Here is a 27,500-nt window from a genome sequence, read left to right on the forward strand (position 1 = left end):
TATATCAGGACATACAAGCAATTTTCCTGATCCAAAAATAAAGACCTCTGGAAAGTAGTCCGGCTTGACAGACACACACAAATTATAGTTGGCCATTATTTGAGAGAAGTTGAGTAATAGCTAGAGAGCTAAGCCATGATTGTGATGTATGTCCGTTTATTGGTGTAAGCAATTAGGAATTTGTTTTTTTAAGCAGAGAAGAATGAAAGTAGTCTTTGGGAGCTGAATAGGACATGTGTTTTCTCTTCTTCCCGAATGAATGGCTGTAGATGAGCCAAATTAGCCGTTGGCCTGTTCTTGCACTTGTACCTGGACAAATTCAGACACCCAGGGCGAGAGCAATCCTGACTTGTGAAATGACCTTTGATATTGTGTAAATGTGTATGAATGCTGTCATAATGGTTCACAATTTGACCGTAAGGTCCCACTTCACCTGAAACAACTTAAAATGAAGGGGGTTGGGAAATCCCATCTTTCTTTTCTTTTCTTTGCAAACCTTCAAGGAAAGTGCTTATTGGTATTTGAGTGATATTACTGAAAATATTGAAAGTTATACTCTGCCAGACTATTGCCAGTCTACTCTGTCTGTCCCCTTTAAAAAGACAACAAAAAACATGGATAGACAACAAAATAAACTGCTTGCTTGCCTTTCACACAATTACTCAAGAACTATACAATTACACTGGATTATTGGCTTTATAATAGGAAGTGTGACAGCGCAATTGTAACAACTGTCTTCCTATAAACAAGGATCACCTCTGACATTCTACCACTGTCAAGTTGCCAAAGGTCAAAGGGTGAAGGGAGGTCTGTTGCTCTTGTCTTCTATGTCTAACAGCTGGATATGGCATTGAGAACACGTGGCATCATTCAAAACCTTTCATCATACGGTACTCGGTAGTCCCTCTCTTTCAGTCAAACGTCCTCGAAGCAGGCTCAGTGTCGGTGCTTGCTGGGGTGAGGTTTGGAGGGCAGACGCTGTCCAATCGGAGGCGACATTACCATGATTTGTCTAGTTAAGCATCAGCGGTGGCATTTATCCTGTCGGGCTGCTAATTAACAGGTCCAGTCAAGGACGGAGATAGGCTAGAAGCTTTGATGGCTGCGTTTGGTGGTGGTGGCAGTAGATCATCAGCAGTGGCGTTGAGTAAGTGTTTTCTTGGTACAGGCTGTGCTCGGGACAGGGCTGCTGCAACGTGCCAAATGAGATGTGATACAGACTGAGCAAAAACACTTGTTTGATGAATGTATGTATGTACGCTACTCACGTGTCCTGGACTTGCCAAAGACAATGGGCTTCATTCAAATGACCTGCGTGCCGTTTAAACGCATTGTTTGCCACGTTTTTCACTGTTATTAAGGGACCAAGCCCAAATATATATACTATGCAGATGTCAGATCAGAAGAACATCATTGGGATTTGATGTCAGAACAGGCCAGCTCCATATATGGAGCCTGGGCAGGAGCCCTGTCTCGCGCCTGGGCAGAAGCTTTTGTGCTGGTTCTGGACAACCAGCGATCCGACGGACTTAACACCGTGTGTCGAATTTGAAGTCGGTGGGGCGAACGGTTCTCGAGTTACGTGGATTTCAGACGTACACACAGAGACATGGCACATTTATAGATAGAAGATAGATATGAAAACTGTTAACTTAAAATCTATCTTCTTCCGGGATCTTTGTGGAAAGAGCCTCTTGACATACTGTGTGCTTATGATTCTAGTGAAGGAATTTAAATAGTTATCGAGCAGGAGAATGATAGTGCAACTGCAACATTTTGAAGGAAGCTTTCACACAGACAGCTCTGCTTTTAACCTCCTATCTGTTCAGGAGAAGATGATCAATCTAACGTGGATCAAGTATAAGTTATTTGGAAGGGCAGACAAGGCCAAGCATGTGAATGCTTCACTTGCCTGGCAGGGGTCTGGGCCTGGGGCCCCTTGGCTCTCATGGTCAGATTAAATACTCAATTTAATTATGTCACTGGGCATTAAGTCAGCAACCTTATCATTGTGGTGTGGCTGTTTAATGGGCCTTTACAAGCCAACAGATGCAGGAAGATTAGGGACAATTATGTTAGTGGTGCAAACCCCCAAGGAGGAGGGATAAATGGTGGGTACAAAATCTGATACTCCAATGCCACCCTTCTATGAGACCTGAATATCTCTCTAGATGGCAGACATCAAATACTGCCTTATCTGAGGACATTTGTCAATTAGAAAGCATTTAAATAAAGATTAGAAAATCTATAACGATGCACAATCTTGCAGTCTATCTCATTTGATGAACTGAGTTGTACAATGAATGTGAAATGAATATAGCTTTTAAGACCACTCCCATGAAATAAAATGGGTTAATCCATGATCTAACTTTATACATTTGCCCTACATGGGAGCAAAGTGGATTTCCATGATGCAGACAAATACTGTACATACATGCATCTTTAAAGGATAAGCCACCGCTTTTATCTGAATCCCATAAGAGCAGTCGAGAAGAAAACTTGGCACGGGTGAACTATTTTCTTTGAATGCGGATTATGGTTTCAGGTTGATTAATAGCCCCTGATTCTGCATATTACACTATCATGAATATCTTTAACCCATTCTGACCGGGCACCCATTTTGGTGTTAGCATCATGTTATGCTTTACCTATTGAAAAATAGCAGATCTACAAGCTCATATCGCGCCACCGAGTGGCGCGATACGAGCTTGTAGGTCTGCTATTTTTGAAAAATCGAAGAACGACTGACATTTTTTTAAATCTGATCTCAGGTCAGAATGGGTTCATAAGACCCAGTGTGTGTCTAGTGGAAACCTCGTATGAATCTGATCTCAGGTCAGAATGGGTTAATGCCCATCTTCTTAAGTCACTAATGAGCTGGTGCTCCTGCCTGTATTAGAAATGCCTCCGTGCCTGGAATCCTACATTATACTCCCTGTACTGTACTTGAATGTCCCCCCCACCCCCACCATGCTTGTGGTGATCATCCCAGCTGTAAACCTTTGCTTGACGTGCTGCATCTCCCCCTCTAGTATGTCCTTGATTAAAATCAGCAAGTCTTCAGTTCTTGAGATAAACAAGACTGATTTTAGTTCTGATAAAAATAAACTGCGATAATAACACTGCTAAACTCTCTTAGGATTTAATTAGACGTAAAACTTAAAACTGTTCAATATTCAGATATGTTAATAGAGCCCCGGATACAGTGTTGTGCCATGTAAAATAGATTCAGCACACTGTTGGAATTCCTTTGAAGCAGCCACTGAAGTGTCCTATAAGAGGGTGAATTATTAACTCATAAGGGCACCCTGCATGCCTCCACCACATGCAGCTCATATGCTGTGTGCGTGTGCGTGCGCCAGCCTGCTTGTGCGCATGCATGTATGCATGTATCATGTCTGTTCATTCATTTCTGGTTGTTCCCCCATGAATGGAGTCGATGTGTGTTTGCCTAAGGTCTATATTCACAGTCGGTCTACCTGTGAAGTCCTGAAGTAAAGGTTGTGGTTGTGTATATGATTGTCCTTTATGTATCTCGAGAACTGTCCAACCAGTCGCCTTCATGCAGCCTGTGTTTTGGTAATGGAAGCCGGCGAAGTGATGCCAATGAATGAAGGGTACTGCACTATCGGCACTAGTATCAACACTAAAGTACTACACAACACAACACAAAAAAGCATGACAACACTACATCAACACAACTACGCAACACCATCACCAACACAACATCAACCCTACATCAACACAACTACGCAACACCATCACCAACACAACATCAACCCTAATTCACAACAACACAAACGCAACATTAAAACTATACACAGCTGTAATAAAATGCATTATGTGAACACAAGCATGCTTTAATCGTAATATGGTGTCTTCTAAACCCATTGAGGGTTGGGCACTTTGTGTGCAGGACACAAAAATAAAATTATCAATCAATAAATCATAGGACACACACACACACACACACACACACACACACACACACACACACACACACACACACACACACACACACACATCCCGGACATAACTAGTTCTTTCTAAACTTTTAATTTATAGACCTGTAGTGTGGGTCGTGACAAAGAAATGGCATCAGAACAACACACTGTTTGTTACCCTGACTGAGGTGTCTGAATTCTAGCCCTTTCTCGGCTTTCTATACGTCATTACTCCTCAGCCTTTATCCCTCTCACCACTCTCCCTTGGGCTTGCATTCACATAACTCATAGACCTAACCACACTGCTCTATCGTCTCCCATCTTTTCTACAAGTTGAATCAAACTTTTGTGGAAGGCCTGCAGAGAGAGGCCCTATAGTGCTGAAATAGGATAACATGGCTGACAGGGCCTTTGTCATTGAACCAATGATTGTTAGAAGAGACCTCCACCTGGGGCAGGTGAGGAGACAGAGGGGTAGATTTGACGCAGACAGAGACACACATTCTTGGGATAAATGCAAAGCTTTCATTTATGGGAAACTTGCAGAATATAAGAACTGACAGTAGACATTATACCTTAGCAAGCCGTATGTTCACAAAGCTAATCCTCCACTGTATTGTGTATGACTGTCACTGTGTGTGCACCTGCACAGACTTAATATGATGCTGGGATGCAAGTAAGTGTGTGTATCGTATTACCAATAGTGTTTGCATGCCAGTGCAAGTGTTAATGGCTTTATATGTATGTGATGCGTGCATTCAGATGCTTTTTCTTTCTTCTTTTCGTTTTTGATGTACTTATTTTTTGCAGCTTGATAAAGGGTGGTCTTGTCTCTGTCTCTCACTCTTCATCTCCGCCCTCCCCTTTTCTCTGCAGGGGGGAGAGAGAGAAAGCAGCCCTGCCTCCCTTTTGTTTCTTTTGTTGAAAAGGAAAGGGCTGAAAAGGCCGGCCAGCAACAAGGAGAGGGAGAGAACTGGGCAGAGGAGCTGGAGAGTAGAGTGAGAGGAGGTGCTAGGGGGGGAAGAAGAGGAGTTGTCCAAACTTGGAGAGCATGGGGGGAAGGGGAGAGTAGAGGAAAAGGACGATGTGCGTGCGTCTCTCCTTTGCTCTGTCAGTTGCAGAACAGCTGGTGTTGATGGGCCATCTCATTCTCATCTTCCTCTACCCAGAGGAGGGACAGACAGGTGAGTGGGTGTGGTAGGATGGGGGCGTGTCTAGACTGTCTACCACCTGGAAGCCCAACCTGCCTCGCCTACACCTCAAAAAATGAGCGCGAAAAAACTATAAAGAAAACTCACACTTTGAAGCCACAAAGTTGTCGTCATTCTGTTTTTCCAAGTCTGTGCAGTTGGATTCCTGCTTCAAGATGGCAATGAACACATTGAGCGTGATTTGAGTGCTGTGGATTTTGAGGGTGAAATATATATATGTTTTTTTTGCTTTTTTTTAATCCAGTGTAGTGGTGCTTCTTCTTCTTTCCTTTACAGGGCTGCAGCCAGGCAGGTGGCCAATTACACCCAGGTTTATGGACTCACTTGAAATTGAATATCATCTAAATTACGTCAGGTTGCAAGCTTTGGCTTTTGACTCCAGAGGCAACAATACAAGAAGCATCTGCTGTGGTCATACTTGTCTTCTTTTTGGTGCTCATGTGTGCCGGTTTGGCAGGCATGCCGACGGGTGTGAAAGGCAGCGTTTTGGAATACCGACGCAGGCGACTGTTGCTAAGTGGCAACCATGGCGGCTTTAGGAAAATGAGCAGCGTTGAGTTTCCCCAGGAACACCCTTTTTTCTCAAGGAGGCTGCCAAAGCTGGGCACTAACCCCCTAACCCTCCCCCACCTCCCTTTAAACACTCCAGGAGGAGGGAACCTTTCAGTCCTGGGAAATAGGGAGTTGCTATGGAGAGAGGAGACTGAATGTTGGCTGATCCTGTTAACAGTTGAGTACATTGGCTAGCTGCTGTACTCCGCAAATGAAGGACGCAGTGTCCCCAGACCATCCCAGATTTGCCTTACCTAACCTCAGGTTGACAGGTTCACAAATGACCTGCCCTTCAAAGTAAATATCGCTCTTGGCTTGGGAGAATCAAGCTCCAACCAAAGGGTAACCCGATCTCATCCTTAACTGTGTACGTGTGCCATGACATGATGGCATACTTTCAATGGTTAATATAAGAATCCTACAGGAGTTCTTATTAAACCTTTTTGAATATCTTGCTCTTTGACACTCTAATATCACATAAGACTGTAATGTCATATAAAGGCATATAATCCCACCCCATTGACTGATTACTTAGCTCTGATTTAGGCAATCTTTAAACTGATCCAAAAATGTGGTTCTGTTCCTGATGCTTTGAGGTGTAATCTGGGTGAAATAAACTGGAAACGTGCCACTAATGCTTAATTTTACACGTTCAATGTTGGGTAGATCTCTTCAGAGGAGACCAAATTTCATGTGGAAAGCATTGGGCTTGGAAAGCCTTTGGAAAGCCTTGAACTTGTGAGAGTTCTGTTGTAATGTATTGGCTCTGCTTGCTTGGCTTACAATGTACTTTAAGAGATCTGTGTACAATGAGCCTACAGGCAGCTTTCATAAATAACACTCTCTCCTTGTTTTATTAATGGAGAGCTTAAGGTTTTTTTTTCTTGCTTACCAAGAATAAGCTTTTCCACCAGCTCCACCTCTGTAGCTTTAATCTGGCTAGAAATGAACTAGTCCTCTGTTTCAGGGTTCTCGTGCACTTTTAGTAAGGTGTGCGTGTGTGTGTGTGTGTGTGTGTGTGTGTGTGTGTGTGTGTGTGCGTGTGTGTGTGCTGGCCCCGGCCCCGAAGTCATTTATGGGGGTTTGAACCTTTTGGTGGAATTAGTTTGAACCTTAATTTCTTCTTCTTTAAAATTGTTTATTCATTTGGGGGTGGGTGATGTCATGTGATTATACTGGCAGCATACATATTGGCAGCCCCTCCGTGAACGAATCGTATCCGTTACATGCATGCCCAGTCAGTGTAAGGCTGGAGTAGAGTTAAACTAAAGTTGGTATTATTACGTGGGCTGCCTCTGTGGACGTACTGTATGTGACAAAAGTCCATGTTCCTTGATATTTTAATTAGTTGACTCTACGGAAACATTTCCATCATCGTAAAGTAATTTGCTAATGTTCACCGCTTGTATCTTTAGTTGCTCAACTTGCCCCGTTGCTAGCAACATAGCTAGCGATGATAAGCTTTAGGTCTAGCATGATTTGTGCTAAATGCCCCTCAATAGTATGACGCTCAGTTAATCTACTTTCAGTTATTTGGGACCAGTTCTAGTGTAGTTTGTACTCAACCTCATCTCCCCCTCCCATGATACCAACAGTGGCCAATAACATTAAGTAGATGACCTCTAGTTCTTAATAGATTAAGGGCCCTATTTTCGTCGGTGCTAAACACCTTTTCCCTTCCTTCCCAATTTCTTTGCCTTTTTTACTATTTTGAAAAACATGAATAGTTCAAATAGCCACCAACACTGGGTCGGGACACATTTGTGGGTGAGATACACATTTTTATGGGTCCCTTTATTTGTTTGTTTGTCTTTATTTTCAAAAAACATTCCTCAAAGTCTAGCCTACTTGCTAACTTCTTTTAAAGTATGCTGCCACTGCCTGGCCATAAGATGTTAGAAGTGTCACCGTTCAGAACTACTGGATACTCACAAAAAAACCTCCATAATACTGTATCTCTTTGTTGCTCCACGCCCACTCGGCTACCAGGCAGTCTACATGTGCTGCTGCATTCCACAGTGAAAGTGCTATAAAACAACCCAAAAACAAATCAAATAAAACCAGTAACCACAAAAATCACCACACTTACCGACAGTCTAAACTTAAAATTATAGAAAAGTGACTGAACATTCTTTTAAAGGGGATGATATGTTTTAAGGCCAAGGTAATTAGTTAACATTAGCAATGAATGTAAACGATGACAGGACATTTCCTGCCTGGAATCTGAGCACATTTCATGGTCCATTTAAAATGTGCATGATTGATCACGTGAGAGTGCCAGTGGATTCTGGAGCATATACTTCTAACATTGGCATTGTTAGATGAGAGAAGGTGGGGACGGGGAGGGTTACCTTGTGTGTTTTCTTGTGCATGTGATACATAACACTCCCTCTGTTGACCTCGTCAGGGACTGAGTGAGCACTGCCCGTGGATCACACCAAGCTGTTTAATCTCCATCTCCACTTGTTATAAAGGTGTAAAAATGCTGTCCTGTTGCTCCACTTTCCAAATGACCCTGGCCTGGGAGGTGACAGTACTTTGCTGAAAACAACAGCAGCGTTATTGTATATAGTTGTTATTGTGTATAGTTGTTATTGTGTAGTTTTTATTGTAGTTGTATAGTATAAAGTACTTGGGTAGGTAATTAGGTTAGTACTAGGTAATTATTACGACACTGAAGCCGTAAATCATTTAGAAAAAAAAATCGGTGTTAGTTGTGGCCCTGCCCCCATATAGTTAGTTTAGTTCTCAAACTAGAATATAGTTTTGTTTTCACTCGTCTTTCTGTGTGGGAGTAAGCCTTCACGTTAGCATGAAATAGCCCAAGGCCAAGGTGTCGTGCATAAATCAAGTTCCCGTGGAATCTCTGATAAGAGTTCAGGGTTTCTTTTGTATTGTGCCTGCACCAATGTATCATCCTCCCCTTCTACTTCTCCTCTTTGTCTTCTGTGATCCTATTGGCAGATACTTGTACTTGTTGACTGTATCTCGGTGGCCATTAACATTCCTTCCATGGAAACATCAACAGAGCCCAAACTCCTACCAGGCAAACAAACCATGCAGTCTGGGGGGCCTGCAGGTGTCCGTGAATCCCATCATAAAAAAAACCTGCCTAGTGTGCCTAATGTGAGGTCCTGGAAGTCCTGTCCACTTTGTCCTTTAAACATTGTTATAATTTAGATATTGAAAAATAGCAGATCTACAAGCTCATAGCGCGCCACCGAGACGACCGAGTGGCGCGCTACGAGCTTGTAGATCTGCTATTTTTGAAAAATCGTGAAAATATTTATTAAGGGTCTGAATCGGAGGAAGCAAGAGATGGGATGCTAAAAATATACAGTCCTGCGGTGCCCAGCAGGAGAGAAGTTTAAAGAGGCGAGCTGTTAAACAAAAGTTTATAGCGTAAACTCCCCCTCCTGTTTGACATTATTGACTTGTTCTGTATTTAGGACTCAAAGCATTTTTTCCAGTGCACCAGTCCAGCTGAACTTCACTCACAGGCTTCCACTTTTTCTCACACTGTAGTTAGACTGTCATAATAATACTGCCTGCTTTGTTTAGAGCTAGTGCTAATTCTTATCATTTCTGTCTTTATTAAGGTGTGCTATATATATATATATTTTTTTACATACCTTTTACGATGCAGGGATTGTTTTTCTTGTGCTAAACACTTTTAGCCGCAACGTGTAAACAAGTCTATTTTAATTATTTACATTTCACACATCCAGGCCCTTCTTTTGTTCGCTTGTAGGTTCATATGCCTCATTCTTCAACACTTTGTAGAAATTTATATTTCTCTCCCCCCCCCCACACACACACACACACACACATTGCACGTGTCCTCTCAGTTGAACACAGATGTCCTAATGAGATCCAGCTGTAGGAAATTCTGGTAGCAGAAACACAATGCCAGAACACGTACACAGCGCCACACACACACACACACACACACACACACACACACACACACACACTTATACCTAAAACAGACATTCTCAGATGGACACAAACGTATGGTGTTGCTGTCCAGAGTAGACACAGGGTGATCATTTGGGCAGAGAGTACATTCCACAATGTTATAGGTTAACCAAAAGTATGTCAAGCAGTGAGTGAAAAATAAAAACACATTTGTCATGCACACAAACGTTGACATCTCTAGGGATGAGATACAGCTAGCAAAGTGTACGCCTGGTATGGGAACGCCGGCCTCCGCCAGGCCAGGTTGCCTAGTAGTAACAATTTTTATTATTACTCTTCTCTTCTTCCTTGGCCTAGTGGGAATGTGCATGCAAAGTTTCACCTGCAAACTTTAGAAGGCAATCTTAGCCAATCACGATGCAATATGAAAAACATATTATGTGTTGATCACATAACTTCACTATTATAGATATATGTGTGATCACATGACTTGACTATTATAGTCTAAGATTTGCGTGATGTTTGTCTCAAATCGGTGAACCAATATTCTCCAGCGGTTGCTCCTTGCGCGCCTGCCCCTCTAGACCAGAAAGCAGGCTGGCTAGACCAGGCTACTCACGGACGGACACACAGTGACGCATGGATGGACAGGGGCAAAAACATTGTCTCAGCCACGCCTTTGGCCGGAGACATTTCACATTTCACTGTGAATGTGGCAAGCTCAGTCTCTGGTTATGGCACCTAATCTTGTGATCTCAGTTGAGAGACCAGACTATGAAACCAGGACCCTGGACAGAAAGGCTTGTGGACATTTAGAAAATCTTCATGCTTTAATGTTTTTTCCTATAAACGGCTATAGTGTGGATTCTTTCTGAACAGTACACAAACATTAAATGCCATTGACAATGGATGGAGAATTTACGTCATATGTGTCTGAGCAAATCGGCATATGTACTGTATGTCGGTGGGAACTGGGAACCCTTGGCCAATAAGGGACCACCATTCTTGATGATGTACGATGATTAGAGCGTCCCTCACTTCACACGTGTGTGATTTTTATATTAGGCCAAGGACCCCTTAGCTGAGAGAGACATGAAGCAGGGACCCCCACTACATAATGTATAAAATTGTGTCGCAGAATAAACATTTTCATAGATTTCATAGCCAGCACTATCATCAGTGTTTATGTTCATTTTCAGACATTTAGTAAACTTGATCTTTCACTCTGTAAAAGTGAGTCTATTTTTGTCTCAAGTTCTCCTCAGAAAAAGCAAGGGTAGAGGTTCATGTCAAATAAAAGTTGCTATCACACAAAGATTTGTCGGCCCCCCCTAGTAATTCTGAGAACCCCTTAGGGGTCCTGGGCCCCCTGCTGAAGACTATTTTGGTCAGCTGATTGCAAATAAAACGTGGCCCTTCACAGAAGGTCTGTTTGATTTTCCTTTTCAAACACCCATTATTAGCAACTTTATAGTCCCTACCTTTTCTCTCCAGATATGTTTTACAGTCCCGACTATTACTCACACACATTATGCAGTCAGTACATGCACTGCACACCAACATCAACATGTGCCTGCTCAGTCATCATGACATCATCAGACTGTCCTCTGACCCTGCCCTCCACTCCCCCATCGACTGCAGACAGTCAATCTGCTCACTTATTGATCACGCCACAAACTGATTACTGCTGTGTGACCGTATGTCCTACATAGTAGAAGGCAGTTAAAGGCTATGGTGTAAATTTGGTGTATTGGTTTGTACAGTGACAGTGATCTCTGCACCGCACTGAGAAGTGCGGTGCTGTAAAAAGCTGACGCGTAAACTCTCATTTGACAAGGAATATAAGGAAACGACAACTTTTAACAAATAACTGATTACAGAGGAATGCAGTACCTGCCTTTTTAATGGATGAAAATATGCGTAAGTGACACTAGTGCATCTACATTTTGCTTGGGTGAGAGAGATCCGGTTTCAATTTACTTATTTTAATTACAGTTCATACTCAAAAGTATATCTGAAAGCAATCCAGATCAATCAAGACTAATTTATGTGATAGAATGTAGCCTATTAATGTTGGCATGCAGATGATATGTAAAAGAGTTGATGAAGACAAACTTATGTTTACTGTTTTTACAATGGAAGTTGGACTGAAGTGCTAAGCTTGAAGATGTGGAATAAAATGTGAATCCAATGTCAACATCCAGCAGTCAGGTTTATCATCCAGGATCTGGCTACAGCAAGTTGTTTTAGATTAAACCTCACATTTTCATAGAACGGGAATTGTAGTTCATGAAATAAACAAGCAACGCTTGAACAGACCCTTATTTCATGGGAATTGGGAAAGACAGATTGCCAAAGAAATTAGCAGTCTTATTTTGAGAAATTGGATCACAATCTTTTTTTTCTTTTTAATTTGATAGGCCTACATCAAGTGGAAAATGCAGTAGATTCTTCATTTTTCCATTGAACCTAGTAATGACATCTAGTCATAGATAAATATTATACATGCCTGACACATTTGTTTTATTTGCATGGCTTCCACCGAGATGAAAGGTTCATGAGAAATGGAATCTGTTCCTTAATGTTGTACGGGTGTAATAATATGGTGAATGGTGATTAAGTCGATATTTACTGTACGTCAAATAGAGAAAATAGCTGATCTAGAAGATCACACTGAAATTCCTGTTCATTTCTATGGCGCGGGAACGTATGGTTTGAGAAATAAAAAGGATCAGTCCAATGTGATTAAATACAACAATCTTGATTACCGGTAATACTTAATAGCACAAGAAATAAATTCAAGATACTAATTAGCTATTTAACACACGTGTTCAGTTCACCAAAGAGGTCACACTATTGGGTCACAGGACTCACATAGGATAAGTGCCCTTGGAGCATGTTGACCTTGCATGCTGTTTTGTTGTGTTTGTAAAGTTATTTTGACTAGATGTGGTGGTCTCAGCGCCTTCAGAGTTTTAAAATGGCAATCCAAGAAAGCGTGGCTGTACATGCAGCAAAGAAACATTTTACCCAAGTCGACATCATTGTTTTTCCCATAACAAGACTTTAACCCATTTTTTCCACCCGTGCCAACTGCCTAAGCTGTAATCCTGGGGGCTGCTCTCTCTGCTCTGCCAACCTGGGGAGAGCCCCGAACTGAGATCATGCTTCCTTTAATGTGTAAGGAGGAGTGAGCAGGCCGCTTCTTATCACCTGACTACTTCGGATAGCCTAATTGATTGCCTCTACTCGCAGTACTCAGTTCTTATAGCGGCGGGAGGCCGGGAGACGGAGATTTCGTTATTTGGCCAGTGAACACACAAGTTCATCCTTAGTACTGAATTGGTACTGAAATTCAACTGGCATTTATGCAACTCACCGATTGATTCCTTGCTATATTAAGCAATCTGCCGTTGCCGATTTGAGCATGACTGGAATCATTGTCCTCAATGGACAGTGATTTTGGTGGCTGTGAGCCACTTTGTGACCCTATAAAAACCACACAAACAAAGTAACCTTTATGTGTTTCTCTCTTTCCCTCTGTCCCTAAATTAGATTGACTCTAAACAGTGTTGCAGCCACTAACGTTATGTGATCTCTGGAGATGTGTGAAAGTCTGACATGCTTGGCAGGGACAGACCAGACCATTGTTGGGAGAGGGGGGGTTAGCAAAGTGGAAGCCATGAGACAGTGGGTTGTCATGGGAAGGGAGATGGGAGTTCACTCAAAGGGCGTATGACCCCTTGCATAGAGATAAAAAAAAAACACAATGGTAATGGAAGTACAATTTAGGCATTTAGCAGATATGCTCTTAATCCAGAGCGATTTACAGTAAGCAAGAACAACATACATCAAATGCATAGAAATAGTCATCAAGGATCATAAGTAAGCTAAGGACCTAACATCCGTCTACGAGTAGAATATCTGTACAATGAAACTAGTGTACTAAGTACACTATAGAATGCTATGTCTACATAATATGCTATCTAAATTACATAATTCTTGCCTTTGCATACGCCTGCAAGGTCGTCGTAATGTGCATTTTTTGTATTTAGATTATCTTATTTAGAGTATATTTATGTGGTTCAGTCCAGAGTGTAGAGTAGGAGAGTAGTGACACGCTTTGATCTCGCCGCAAAGCGGGTGTCTATCGGCTATAGTTCCAAACATTGCTCCTATGGTTGGAACTATCCCATTGAGATAGAATGTCAATGAACACGTCTTCCGCAATCCATTGTTATGATGGGAGTCAACGCTAGTATAGTGTCGCCACTCGCTTACTAGATTACTCTGGGTCAGTCCTACTATAGGCTATGAACCTGAACTTGAGTAAGTCAACAGACACTCAGCATATTGACTGCACCTGTGTCTATCACCAATCACTGCAGCCCAGCACTGATTGTCGGAGCTTCACAAAGTTACAGTGTACGGACTGCCATCCAGTACTTTCAGGTCAGAATTTGTGTCCGATCCTGTGTCTACTTTCTAGGACCTAGACCTAGACAGTAGACACAGGACTCTAGGTGATGCATGGCCTTTGACATGATCTAAATGTCTCAATAGAAGAGCAGGGAGACAAAATACAACCACCCCAATTGTATCGGTTATATTGACATACAGTACAGATTGGACAAATGTACATTTTATTCCTTAAAGAAAGGTTTTAAGTTTAGGCAGTCTCTACATTCACGTTGGCATAATTGGGATCGCCAGCAATATCCTATCATATATGGGTGTGGTGGGGATGTGTGTTGTTCCCTTAAGTAAATGAGTTAACTTATGTTATATCGACTATCGTTGACGTTTTTATGTTGTAATGTCTGCAATATTGTTTTTTGAGGGGCAAGCCCAGTGATATTATAGGAGCGCTAATAGCTCATGAACCTCCACAGACCAACATGAGTTGCCATCACAGCATCACCATCAGTTTTCTATTTCTTTTTTTGTGGTGGGCTGCTTTTGGCGTAACTTTTGTTCAGGCATGTCATTAGTTAGGAAACAAGCAATTAGGAGGGCATAAGCCATGTGCTTGCCCAGTGGCCAGAGAGGACAGAACCTCTTGGACAGGATCCTTAGGAGTTATAATTAAGTCCCTCGTTTTCATCCTTCAGCAAAGAAAGAGAGATTAAAATAGGAATTTTCGGTATTTAATTACAGAGTGTTTAGAACCGACGGAATACTGTCAATGGCAGTTTTAAGACTGACAGCTTAACAGCCCAAGAAATGGTGGCATTGTTGGTTTTGATGACGCTTCGTTTTCCTCAGTCACTTAACAGCTGTGGTTTTAAGTATGGGAAATGTAGCCTGCCCTCTTCAAGTGAAGGCAGTAGAACAAAAACATTATGATGCTGTGGTGTATGCCAAAACGTACCAACATGCCAAGTTGAGGGTAAAAGCTTGCACTCATGACTGAGAACACCATGATTTTGAAGTCTGTTTTTCTCACAAGTCTTGTTTGTAACTATTTTAGCCACTTTGATGGACTCGGTGCTTCCCACTTCTGTTTACAGAAAACCTGCCTCCCTGCTTTCTCATGTGGTGCAGCAGTAATATTTTCTTTTCCGTCTTCATCTGACCTGAGTTATGTAGAACTGTAGAACTCGGCCCCTCTCGGCCCCTTCGAGATGGGTCCTTGTTTATTTGGAGCAGCGGGCATGTTTAAGAGGACACTTAGTACAATGACTGTGATGTCACCCCCCCATAGAGTGTGTGAGAACAATTGGCCGTCTGTGACCCACCGAATTTGGCAAGGGAGAGTGAACACACACCGCGTCACCAGTAGAGTCACCATACATTCACTAACGATGGGAAACTTGGCTGACACGGGCACAGTCCATTTCATGGCCACAAAGGGAGCCATTAAGGCTTAACCCATTCTGACCTGAGATCAGATTCATACGAGGTTTACCACTGGACACACACTGGTCTGATTAACCCATTCTGACCTGAGATCAGATTTTAAAAATGTCAGTGGTTCTTTGATTTTTCAAAAATAGCAGACCTACAAGCTCGTAGCGCGCCACTCGGTGGCGCGCTATGAGCTTGTAGATCTGCTATTTTTCAATAGCTAAAGCATAACATGATGCAAACACCAAAATGGGTTCCCGCCCGGTCAGAATGGGTTAAATGCATCCGTATCCCAGTCGCCCCTTAACATGAGTGTGTGCCTGGATTTTTATTATATGTCCTTACAACATTTCATCAGTTAACTGATGAGCTTGGTTAACCAAAGCTGTGTTTCACTGGAATAACAGTATTTCCAGATATACTGTATATATCTTTTAGATAAATTGCTGGTACACACCAGGGAAGACTCATTCACACACACGTCACCCTCCTCACAGGTTAAGTACCACCATGTGACTCTTCCACGAGAGATTCGTATTTTTTATCTTAATACTCACGCAAGAGGTGTCTTTAAAAACTATGCTTTTGAGAATGATAAAATTGTGTTATGGATGGATGCATGTACTTAACTTGAGAACATACGTATGTCCAGTTTGTCCACGACTTTCTCTCTCACTGCCTTCGCACCACAGCGTACTGAAAGGAGTTACTACTTGTATAACTTTCCATGTAGTTGGGCACTCCATATTTGTACAAATACTTTCAGCTACAGTTAGGCCAATATTTCTCTTTTAGGAAACACATACACACACACACACACACACACACACACACACACACACACACACACACACTTGAGGAGTTGCGTTGTGAGCTTGTAGATCATCTATTTCCGTGTGCGACAGAACATTTTCCTCACAATGTCTATTTCTCAGATTATATACTTGTGTGGTCATATTTTAGCAAAATGGGACAGATAATGTACTCGCGGTGTGTTTAACAGACGTTAACTCTGTTTGACTCCTCTGATAACGTCGTCTTTGGCCTGTTTGCTCATCCTGATGATGCCTTAATCTTCAAAAAGGAAGCCACAGTCAAGGGGAACAAACAACAACACTTCCTGTTCCCGTCAACATCAATCTCTTCAATGCAGCACACTCTGCTCACTCTGAGCGTAGGAGAGGTATTTGTCTTTGGCTCCCCATTTTCCCCATGAGGCTCAGCTCTGGGCCTGGCCGTCACACTCTGGCTCAGTGACAAATAGAGCCATTACATCAATAAGTGACACAGCTTGGACTTGTTGTTGGTAGGGCATTGCATTGAATTGCGGTAAATAAATTAGACCTTGCAGATCCAATTGACGACCAATATTCACATGGTGGCTAAATCGCTCTTACTTCATACACAGGCATGAAGGAAGGGCAGCTGGCAGAAAGACAGCTATAGGATTTCCTTAAAACCATCTCCAAGGCAACGATAAGATGCAAAGACAGCACATGTATGCACTAGCTAGCTGGCCTCCGGGCAGGAGCATATCGTATTCACTATACGCTCTCTCTTTTTACTACCTGGAGGGAAGACTGGAGAAGCTCCAGGTTTTACCAAGTGTTAGCCAGGTTAAGGCAACATTCCTAGACAATGAGAGTCATTTCAGAGCTCCTGCGGCCAAGCGAATGATATAGCTCTGACAGCTCTGTAATACCCTCAGAGAAGGAACCAAAAAGTATTAGATGTGCAGCACGCACGCACTGAGACAGTTTTGTTTTCCTTTCCTTTTCAGCTCTTCAGTAAGTTGTAAATTATTCACGTTCGTTTCATGAAAAGAACGTCTGTTCAGCTGGATCATTTAAGCTCAATCAGATTTACTGGCCAGGCATGTCACTGTTTATTTCAACCCAGCCTCCAGTCCATGTGGTTTTCTTGACTTTGAATACCTTAAGCGGCAAATACATTCCATTACAATGCTTACTAAGCACAGGTTTCTTTTATTTTATTTATTTTAATTTATACCTCTCTAATGCTGGTTCTCTCTTAACCATTCCCTGTTTGTGGCTTTGGATATTGTTGGCCATTGTAAACGTTTTGCTTTTTTAAGAGGTTGCTTTGCTTGTCATGCTGGGTCTATGCTCTCATCTTTGTAGCAGTCATGGGTCTGCCTTTTTAAAGGTGACTTTTATGAAGCATTGCCCCACCGTGTTCAGCAGGTTCTTTGTTGTCATCTTGAACAATGGCTGCCTTGTAACCAGACATGGAGGCCTCACCTGCACGTAGCAAGAATTAAGATGACATGGCAAGCGTTTCAAATTGGTTAGGCTCAACTGGTGAATCCTTCGGCTCTGCGGACAATGGTATTTTGTCTGTCTCTTGTGTCTGAAGTCACGGTTTTTCCAAGACTGTAATGGTATAGTTTGCGATGAGCTCCTCGCCTTGTGGAAACACAGGCCCGGGGAAAGAAGTAGTCCTTGTAAAATGTAAATGTTCTAATCACCTGTGTCTTTCCTTCAGGTTTGGACTGATTCTCATGGGGGCTGTATAAAACTTCCAGGAGCTTGGAATGCCAGGCGTAGAGCAGCAGACTTTGTCCGGTAAGAATCCAAATGGTTTTGTGTTTGACCTGATCTTTACATACAAGTTAATATATCATGACCTACACATGTGACAACAGTACAGAGTGCAGTGGTTACAGTTACACTACTTGGTGTAAAATGTATTCACATCGCACAGTGGCAAGCATCTGAAGATATGTGGGGTTATCACATTACATTGTGTACTTGATCAAATGATTATGTGGTTTGGGATAGGTAGGCATCAGCCAATTAAACAGACCCCTACATAGTACATACCAGTATTATTTATCAAAAACGCAGCAAATCTGAGTTAAATGGATTCGGAAAAATCCGTTCCCAAAGACATCATAAGCGGCTAAGCCGTTTACTTCATTGCAGGCAACCAGAGTTGTGAAATGTAATCAATAAATTAAAAAAAGACGTCGAAAGACGATCTCGGCGACGAGTGCCATAGGAGCAAAAGACTCAAAAGATCTCTGTGGCAAATGAGTGAAACCTTGTAGAGACAATTTCTCGGTCTTCTCATTGTGAATGATTGTGAGTTGTGGCCATTTCTCTAGCCCACCACCTTCACATGTTCTGGTTCATGTACATGTTTGTACTTGATGAAGAAACATTGTACTTTAATAAATTCAGAATTGACATAACTTATTTTATGATACAAAATATGATATTCTTAAGTTCAAACGTTTATCCTTAAGTAATTTCTTTTGGTCATTGCTGCAGTTGTGTTACCATAAATACCCAGATGTGCCGCCCTGGGTAGTAATGCTTACAGCTTTCGAGTTATTTCCTCCAATTCATCTGAATTATACAATAGCTCATCGCCTGGGATTTGAGTTTCCTCTCCTCTCTGACAACTACCCCCCCCCCCCACCCTAAACCGCATCCCTGCACATTCAGCAGCTATTTAAAGTGTCAACGCTTACGCCTGCTCCCAATTACATTCTCCCCACACCAACCCAGAATCTCTGGCCATGCTGTGGACTGCACCCACAGTAGCATTTTTATCTGTTTGTTTTCATATTTCGGTCTGCTCTCTTTCCCTCCCTCTCTCGCCCTCTCCTTGTGCTCTTGCGTTTGGTTTTTGTTTTGTTTTTTTGACTCAGTCAAGGATTATTGCGTTTTCTCCACAGCTGACCTTGGTTACATAAACCATTGCTTGATCCCCCTTCCTTGATTCTTCCTATGTCCGAGTTGCCATTCTGACGGCTGCCTGTCCTCCGAGCGATCCCTCAAAGCCTAATGTTTTGATTACATTGTGAAATTGGATCCAGGGCCTTTTTTTTTCTCAGACTGCGGTGGCATGGGGAGAGAGAGAGAGGGGGGGGGTCAGTTGGCTGGTTGGAGGTTCATGGGCTAAATGCAGGGTGGGGGTCAGGGGGACGAGCACGGAAGCCTCTGTGGTTGTACTGGGAGGGTCATGGTGTGGAACTTGCACCTTCAGCTAAACTGTTTGCCGCCCATCTGCCCACGTAGCCCTCTAAAGCCACATTTATAAATGGTGATACGACCGTGTTGCTCAATGAACATGATCGGTTTTCAACGTTAAAGCCAGCAATACAAACGTATTCGATCATCTGAAATTGAATTTACAAACATTTAACCCTTGTACCCTGAATTTGAAATGAATACTTGTATGTGCAACAGGTAACTTTCCATTTAGCTTTCGTTTCCATGTAGCCCTTATAAAAAGCAATGTTTTAGTGCTTGGCTCTTTCAGGGTCTCACTGAGTCACTTCATGTCCACATTAGCTCTCTATGCTTTCCACACAGTCATTATGTTTGCAGCACTGGAGCCAGGCCTGTGATTTGAGTACTGTTTAAACGCTACCTCACTCACAAGTGAGGGGTGTATGTCAATGAACTCACTTATTATTGTCTGCGGGGGTATAGTGTTCTAACTTATAATTGTGTGTGTGTGTGTGTGTGTGTGTGTGTGTGTGTGTGTGTGTGTACTACAAATATAAGTTCTGTGTATTGCATTGCAGTTAGACTGTCATGAAGTTAAACTTCTTGTTGATCTGAAACTTTTTTTTTTATTACAGTGAGCATCACAATTCTTTAAACGCTGCTCAAAGTGTTTTCTGACTTAATTCAAAACATGCACACACCACGATGAACCAATGCACCACGTTCCTGTCTCTCACTGTGTTTACCCAGCTTTATCACAAACATGTGGGCAGGTGTGCACACATACATAACAGATACACACCAAAATCATAACCTTGCTTTGCATGGACAGCCTTGAAGCATTAATACGCACAAGCATATATACACCACACACACACACACACACACACACACACACACACACACACACACACACACACACACACACACACACACACACACACACACACACACACTTGAATAATTGATTTTAATCAGGTTTGCCAGGGGACAGGGCAAGGTTGAGATATGCAGGGCAAACTGTTGTTGCTCAACCAATACATCAGAAAGCACAATATAGTCAGTGCTTATATACTTGCATACATGCAGGGGCACTCATGGAGAGACACACACACACACACACACACACACACACACACACACACACACACACACACACACACACACACACACACACACAGCTAAAGCCAGCCGGAGATGAGCAGCCAAGCATTAGATTACATGGAAATGATCAACCATGGCAGACAGGAAACTCGGCAGGGGAGTGAAATGTGCATGTGTGTGCATTGACTGTGACACACCTGGCCTCCTACAGACGCTATTGTTTCATAGCAACACACAACTTCACCATGTAGGCGAAAGTTGTCGTCTAAAATAATCATAAAGCAAGACGGATTGTTGAAGAATTTACCTGCCACAATGAACACAATTCCACAAGGTTGATTATTTAAATCGCTTAAGAAAACATGAAAACATTAGCGGTTAAAATAGGATCACAACTGAATCTTCAATGGCGGTTTAGTGGATCCGAACGATTTCCAAAACGGGAATCTCTCCAACATATGATATGACTGCATACATGTTGATTGTTTTGCAACTGGGTTCCAGGCCGGGATCCGAAATGGCATCGGTGTGGAGGCTTTTTAAATGATTTGATGCTGAAAAGGAAATACAGAAAGGCCATTCTTGGCCAACTGCACATCCCAATGAACACACCAATGTGAGTGTGAACTACACTCATGGACATATTGTTCTTGAATTGAACTGCATCAAAAAAACTATTGGATTGACCAAAGTTGGGGTCTCTGGGCAGTCAGGGAAAAGGGGGGAGGGGGAGCATATCAGACATCTAAAGTAACATTATGAGTTTGATGGCAATATGGAGCAATACCAAATAAGCCTGCTTAAGTGAACCTACACTGCTGGAGTCAGAGAATCTAGATCAGGTGACAGTCCTGTCCACACTGCTGGTGGGGGCTTTTAATGGCTTCAATTTAAATTTGATAGTCCTCAAATGCCAAAAGTACATTGTAAATATTGTAACTGCAGGACACTTGAAACCAAATTATAGAATAATCCACAACAGATGTATCTATCTGTTAACACTGGCCTTCCCGGAACCACTTCTTTGTGACTTCCATAATGCTCCGTTAATGGTCCCAGTCAAAATGTCTGACCCAACGGGTGTGGACCGCCAAGGGTGTGGTTTGGTGTGTTCCTGCTAACTTCAACCCCCGTTGGTCTGTGTTGTCCAACTGCGTCTCAGCCCTGGGACACTGCTGTCTGAGGAGCTGGGGGTTGAGTGTGACCTCAATGTTTGCGTCACAGTAAGCAAATTATTCCACTCAGGTCATCAACCAAAGTCTGTGACTCAGCCTTTTTGAAGAGAGAGTCTGTCCTGCTGTTTGTATTTGTGGAGACTTAACACTGATCTTCCAATGACCCTATGCCAAAGACTGACGAAAGCAGCCTGGCCACCTTGACCTGTGTGCCCATTGGACTAGAACAAGCTACAAATGGCAAGCATGTGAGAATTACTAGCTGTCTGTGGGAAAAAGTGAAATATGCCAGTATTTACCCCGACAGATTACCATAATACAATCATGACCTCTACCGGTAGTTGTACTTTTTATGAGCTGTGTATTGGCACCTAATCACTCAAGTGTGTGTTTGACCATGTGTGAGCTTGTGCATGTAAGGTTGTGGTCATCTCTTCAAAGGGTGGCCTTTGATTGTAAATCTATTCCCTTAGCTTAGGCCCTAAGCATCCCCCTAGAGGATATTCGTAACCTGAAGAGTGCCTTGCTCCAGCCTGTCCAGTATGCATACTACTAGACCAGGCAGCTGCACTAGGATGCATGCACTGACATGTATCTCAAATTGCCTCAAATCCCACATCGCAACTGTAGCGCAAAGCCAACTTTAACATTATGCTGTCATTGTTTTGCAGTGAATAACTTTTATTACCCCCAGGTGATTGTACTTTTGGTGTTGCAAGCGTTAACCAAGCCATGATGTAATCACATCGCCTAATCGCTGTGCTTATCCACACAGCCCTCTGTCCTCGGGAGGCAAGGTGACTTTCCTCGAGTGACGGAGAAGGAGCACTCGTATAGCAAGCAGACCGAAGTAATCAAATCATGTCATTTAGTCTTCTGACGTTCTTCTTTTTTCTTTTTTTTTACTACGACATTTTCATCTCTGGAGACTCGTCAGCCTACGTATATGCCTGTACTTCATGAGCACATCAGGATTGAGTCAGGGAAAGGGAAACCAAAGGGGAGGGGGAGAGAGAAAAGTATAGAACAGGCCATACTTTCATTTTGAATGATTGCCTTCTTCTTCTTTTTTTTACTCCCTTGTGCTTTCAAAGTCACCTCTGTCCATCTCTGTCACTTCCTGGACGTCCAGAGAAGGGTCTGGAATCTCAATAATCGCTCGAGCATTTTTGTGACATTCAGTCACGGATTCCGGCTACCTTTCCAACATCTATATATCGGTTCTCTGCTGTTTAGCCCCCCCTCTCCCCGCAAGAGGAAAATACTTTTCTAGGACTGAGTTTTGCAGGAAGCTTTAAGCACTACTTGCTTAATACTTTGCTGCTTTGACTGAGTAATATTTTCAGCTGCTCAACATCAAAGGCAGACTATGAAATGGTAAAAAAGGTAAAACGAAATGGGTCAACCTCGCATTACTTCACAGCTTTGTTTTCTTTCCTTTTTATCCTTTCTTTTTTTATTCCTTTTTTATGTACAGTGGCACGGAAGGTATACATGCTTTTGTTGGCATCTTTAATGTAACTTTATGTTGTTTTTTTGTTCTGCTAATATCAAAATGCGAACAGTAACAGTTCAACCTTTATCGGTAGGGAATAGTGAAGTCTGAAAGTCAGTTTTTGTTGTGGTAATTCTGAGGGACCCTTCCAGCAGAATCTAAATTATGAGAAGGAAACAGCGTAGTGATTGTGTGTTTTCATTGTGTCTCATTCGGTTTTATAACCACTCTGCCGTGGCCTGGATTATGCTCCATTTTGTTATTCAAATCTATGAAAATCGGGGGACCTGTCTGCTGTGCTGAAGTGCAGATCCACTGCTAGTCCCACTGCACTGGTGGTTGGTTTTGATTTGTTTATTCGTTGGTGGTTCTGTATTTTTGGGTCATCACACCCGAAGTATTCTGACCTAGAATTTGCAAACGGAAGACCATGCATTAATTTAAATATATGCAATAAAGCGGCACTATGTTACTTTTCTCTTCTACCCCCGATTTGAACCCGGTTTCCTGTGCAACTGCTAAAATGTTTACCATTGAGCTAATGGTCGCAATATGGTCATGTTGGCTAAACTCCAGTGGGTCTCAAAGGGGGCGTTTGGATATAGATACTCTGAGCGCACTGCCAATACAAACTATAATAGGTGAGTCTGTGTGCTCCCGGTGCGCATTTCCGAACACACCCTTGAGTGCGCACTTGAGTGGGTTCCAAATGGCCCCCGTACGTGTGTGTGTAACTCTGAAACTGTACAAATTTAACCAAATGTACCCGGTGTTGCTAAAACCTTTTCATGTCAAGGACCCCCAAGATCCTGTCGCTCCGGTCCTCCCACTATCCTTTATTGGAACATTATAAAAAGATTTGTGTTTTCCCATTTCCCTCTGTTCCCTCCATGTCGAGAAAGGCATATTCTCACACACACACACACACACACGCACGCACGTGCGCACACACACACACACAGAGAAATTAATGAACCAATATAGTATAGGAGAAAGAGAAAAGTTGGAGATATTGAGCAAACATGGAGAGGTGCAGAAGAAGAGAAGAAGTGTGATGAATGGAGAGGGCAGCGGAGGCCGCTTGCGGCGAGAGTTAGGAGATGGAGTACGAGATTGAAAGAGACAATGGACAGATTGGAGAGGGGGTTGGAGGAGGCGGCGCCTCGGGTGCTTCAGTACCCAGAGGTACAGTTAAACACAGGAGACTGATCAATATGTACGTCTGTCCCCAGGTGTTGGGGCGTGCATGACCCCCCAGCTCTCTCACCGCACACACACACACGCACACACACACACACACACACACACACACACACACACACACACACACACACACACACACACACACACACACACACACACACACACACACACGCACCATTATCAGTGTCTCCGAGGGACCTTCAAGATGACAAATTGGGACCGATTCCTATTGTTCTCTTGTGCTCTTTGCCCGTGCAAAAAAAAAACCCTCCAATTAGTGCTCTTCTTTGAGAATTTCTGTGAGGAGATGCTGGGGGGGCTGCAAGATGAGACCCCCAGCGTCTACTAACCTCTACGCATGCAATTCATATCTGCCTTGTGCAGTGATTTAAAGTCTGTGAACATGGCCCACAACTATGGAAGTGCTATGTGTGGCAGGTGAGCAGCAGCTCTTGGACAAGTAGCAGCTCTGGAGCTAAGAGAATAGTGTTTTCTCTAGGGTAAATTATAGATGATGGGAGGTAGAGGATAGATAGGGCCTTAATAGGGCCTGATTATTCAGGCAGAGTTGCAGACTGTGCAGAGCTGTTCCTGATAGATCATTTTTTATTGTTGAAGTGCTTGGAAGACGAGGCTATCTCCAGAAAGGGTCTGAAAGGCTCTGCACTGTTCTGGCATGGAATTCATATATTTTCTTTTGTAGTTTGGGTCTGTGCATGTGAGTGTGTATTCTGTGCTTGTGCTTACAGTCCTTACACTAATAATAATAATTTATAAAGCGCTTTTCTAAATACTCAAAATAACTCAAATGAAACACTGTTGACTTCATGTACGCGTGTGTGTATGCAATGCATCTGTGTCTGTGGTGCGCACAATAGTAATTGTTGGTCCAGCTTGTGCATCCCACAGTTCCATGGGACTGGCTGGCTACTTTATTATCTGCATGTGAAGCTAAGCACCCACTGTTGTGTTTACTAGTGGTCTTAATGTACCCATGAATACATGAGAGTTATCTACACGAAACTTAAGAGAATCATGGTTAACTTAAAGTTGGGGCCGGGTTGGCTATACCGTACCCAGGGCTGTGCCAGTCATGGGGTGCAGCCGTCTAGCTGCATGATGTGTGGGCGTAAACTAAGTGCAAACGCCTTTTGGCTCTGTGTTGTTCAGAGGCTCCTATGCTGCGTTCACACAAAGATACAGGCTACCATTCTTTTTCAATGGAAGCCAGCGACATGAAGATATAAAGATACGTCCAGAGTTTGTAGCCACTATACAACTGTTACAAAAGGTAGAAAAACATTGAGCTGGTTTCAACTTCAGTGAGCTGCACATTATGCTGTGTAGCTTTGTATCTTTCCATCTTTTGTATCCGCCTGGGTGAACGCAGCATTAATGTGTCATTCAGATTCGCTGCAGATCCGTGACCCGTTGTGAGCTTGTTAGGTCGGCTATTCTCGACCGCTCTTGGCATGCGGCGGGTCATAAATTACCCTTAAAAGTTGCATAAAGTGTCCCAGGCATTAGTTATTGCACTGCAAATGTTTTTATTTGATCCTTCATCAGTTAAGGATATATGGCGGTATTGTGGCCGTAACTGTAACTCTCCATCAGTTTCAGCTAGTCGGCAGCCATGCAGGGAGGACAGAGTAATGACTAGTATTTAAACGGCTCTCAGAGCCTCCACTGATAACAGTGTGGAGGAGAGAGACTGGAAGGGGATAGACTGTCAATCCCTCATCAAGACTGCACACCCTTCTTATATACACATAAACACACAAGACTACTGTGGCGATAATTCAAAGGGCAGATCCCGTGGAGTATAACGGTGCTTTTCATATCGATACCCTGTCTCTTGTGAGATCAAGCGCAAAGCACGCACACATACACAAGCCGTGTCGTGGGAAGCGAACCACATAAAAAGAGACTGTGTGATGATTGTTGCCATTTTCTGGTTCTGCACACTTGGTCTACACAGTTTTACGAGTTCGTTCAGCCCCGTTTTCGCCATCCACTTACTGTAGACCAGGGAAGCCCAGGGCCCTGAGCCAAATGGACCATGTAGAGTAGACCAGGGAAGCCCAGGGCCCTGAGCCAAATGGACCATGTAGAGTAGACCAGGGAAGCCCAGGGCCCTGAGCCAAATGGACCAAACATTAGTTTGTCCCTGCATGGTCCCAGAATGCTCTTTCCATTCAAGTACAAGGATACTTTCAGCAGGATATTGTCCTGTTGTTTGTGTATTTCTCTGTTAAAGCCTCATTTATAATACTGTTGTGGCATTTTTTATACAGAATTGGATATTCTTGTCCAGAGGCAGAGACACAGTCGTACACATAGCATAAATATGCGTAATGCGTATATTATGGTGTATATTGTATTATTCTTATCCTGTACTTTTGACCTGCCACAGTATGTATTGTGATATTCCATAATATAAAGTAAAAGGGCCTCCTGAGCCCCAGGAGATAAGGACTCACACAACTGCAATGCGAGTTCAAACTACTGCCAAGGCTTTGTGGGCAAACCAAACACCCCTCCCCCATCAGTAGTTCTTCTATATTGAGAGATAGACGGTAGGAAAGAGAGGGAGACAGTGTAGGGGAGGCAACATTTGATCCTAGGCTTTGTGAAGCATTCACATGGTGCCACTGTGTAGAACATCTGAAAGTTCTTTTTGGCATCAACAACAGTTCAGTGACATATTTTTACTGTACTGAACAGTACAGTACTATGACCATGCTTTTGTCCGTCCGTGTGTGTCTGTGAACAACAACCAACTAATTTTCGATAGAGTTGGTCCGATCTTGATTTATTTAATATTACTCAGGTTTTATTTTATTTTATAAACTGTCTCCCCCTGGCCAGCCTGGCCAGCCTGATGGAGGAGAACTGGTCGGAATAACGTGTTCCTTCCACACACTACGTCCGGCTGGGGAAACTCCCCTCTGTCAGGTGAAAAGAAGCAGCTTGGACTCCTCATGCATAGAAGGAAGCATGAGGTCAGTCCGCTGCCCCCCAGGTTGGCAGGGGAAGTGTAGCACCAAGGATTACATTAGATTATTGACACT

The 27,500-nt window shown here is 42.9% G+C and overlaps 1 protein-coding gene across 1 annotated transcript in view; it reads left to right on the forward strand.

The window, feature by feature from the left end:
• Positions 1 to 27,500, forward strand: part of plxnb1b (plexin b1b) — an 89,823-nt gene that overhangs the window by 1,845 nt on the left and 60,478 nt on the right. The window contains exon 2 of the mRNA XM_080786030.1: positions 17,978 to 18,057. The gene's annotated coding sequence lies outside the window, so the exon portion shown is untranslated. The remainder of the gene's footprint in view (positions 1 to 17,977; positions 18,058 to 27,500) is intronic.

Source organism: Protomyctophum bolini (genome assembly GCF_963924005.1).
Source record: "Protomyctophum bolini genome assembly, chromosome: 2".
NCBI classification, from domain to species: domain Eukaryota; kingdom Metazoa; phylum Chordata; class Actinopteri; order Myctophiformes; family Myctophidae; genus Protomyctophum; species Protomyctophum bolini.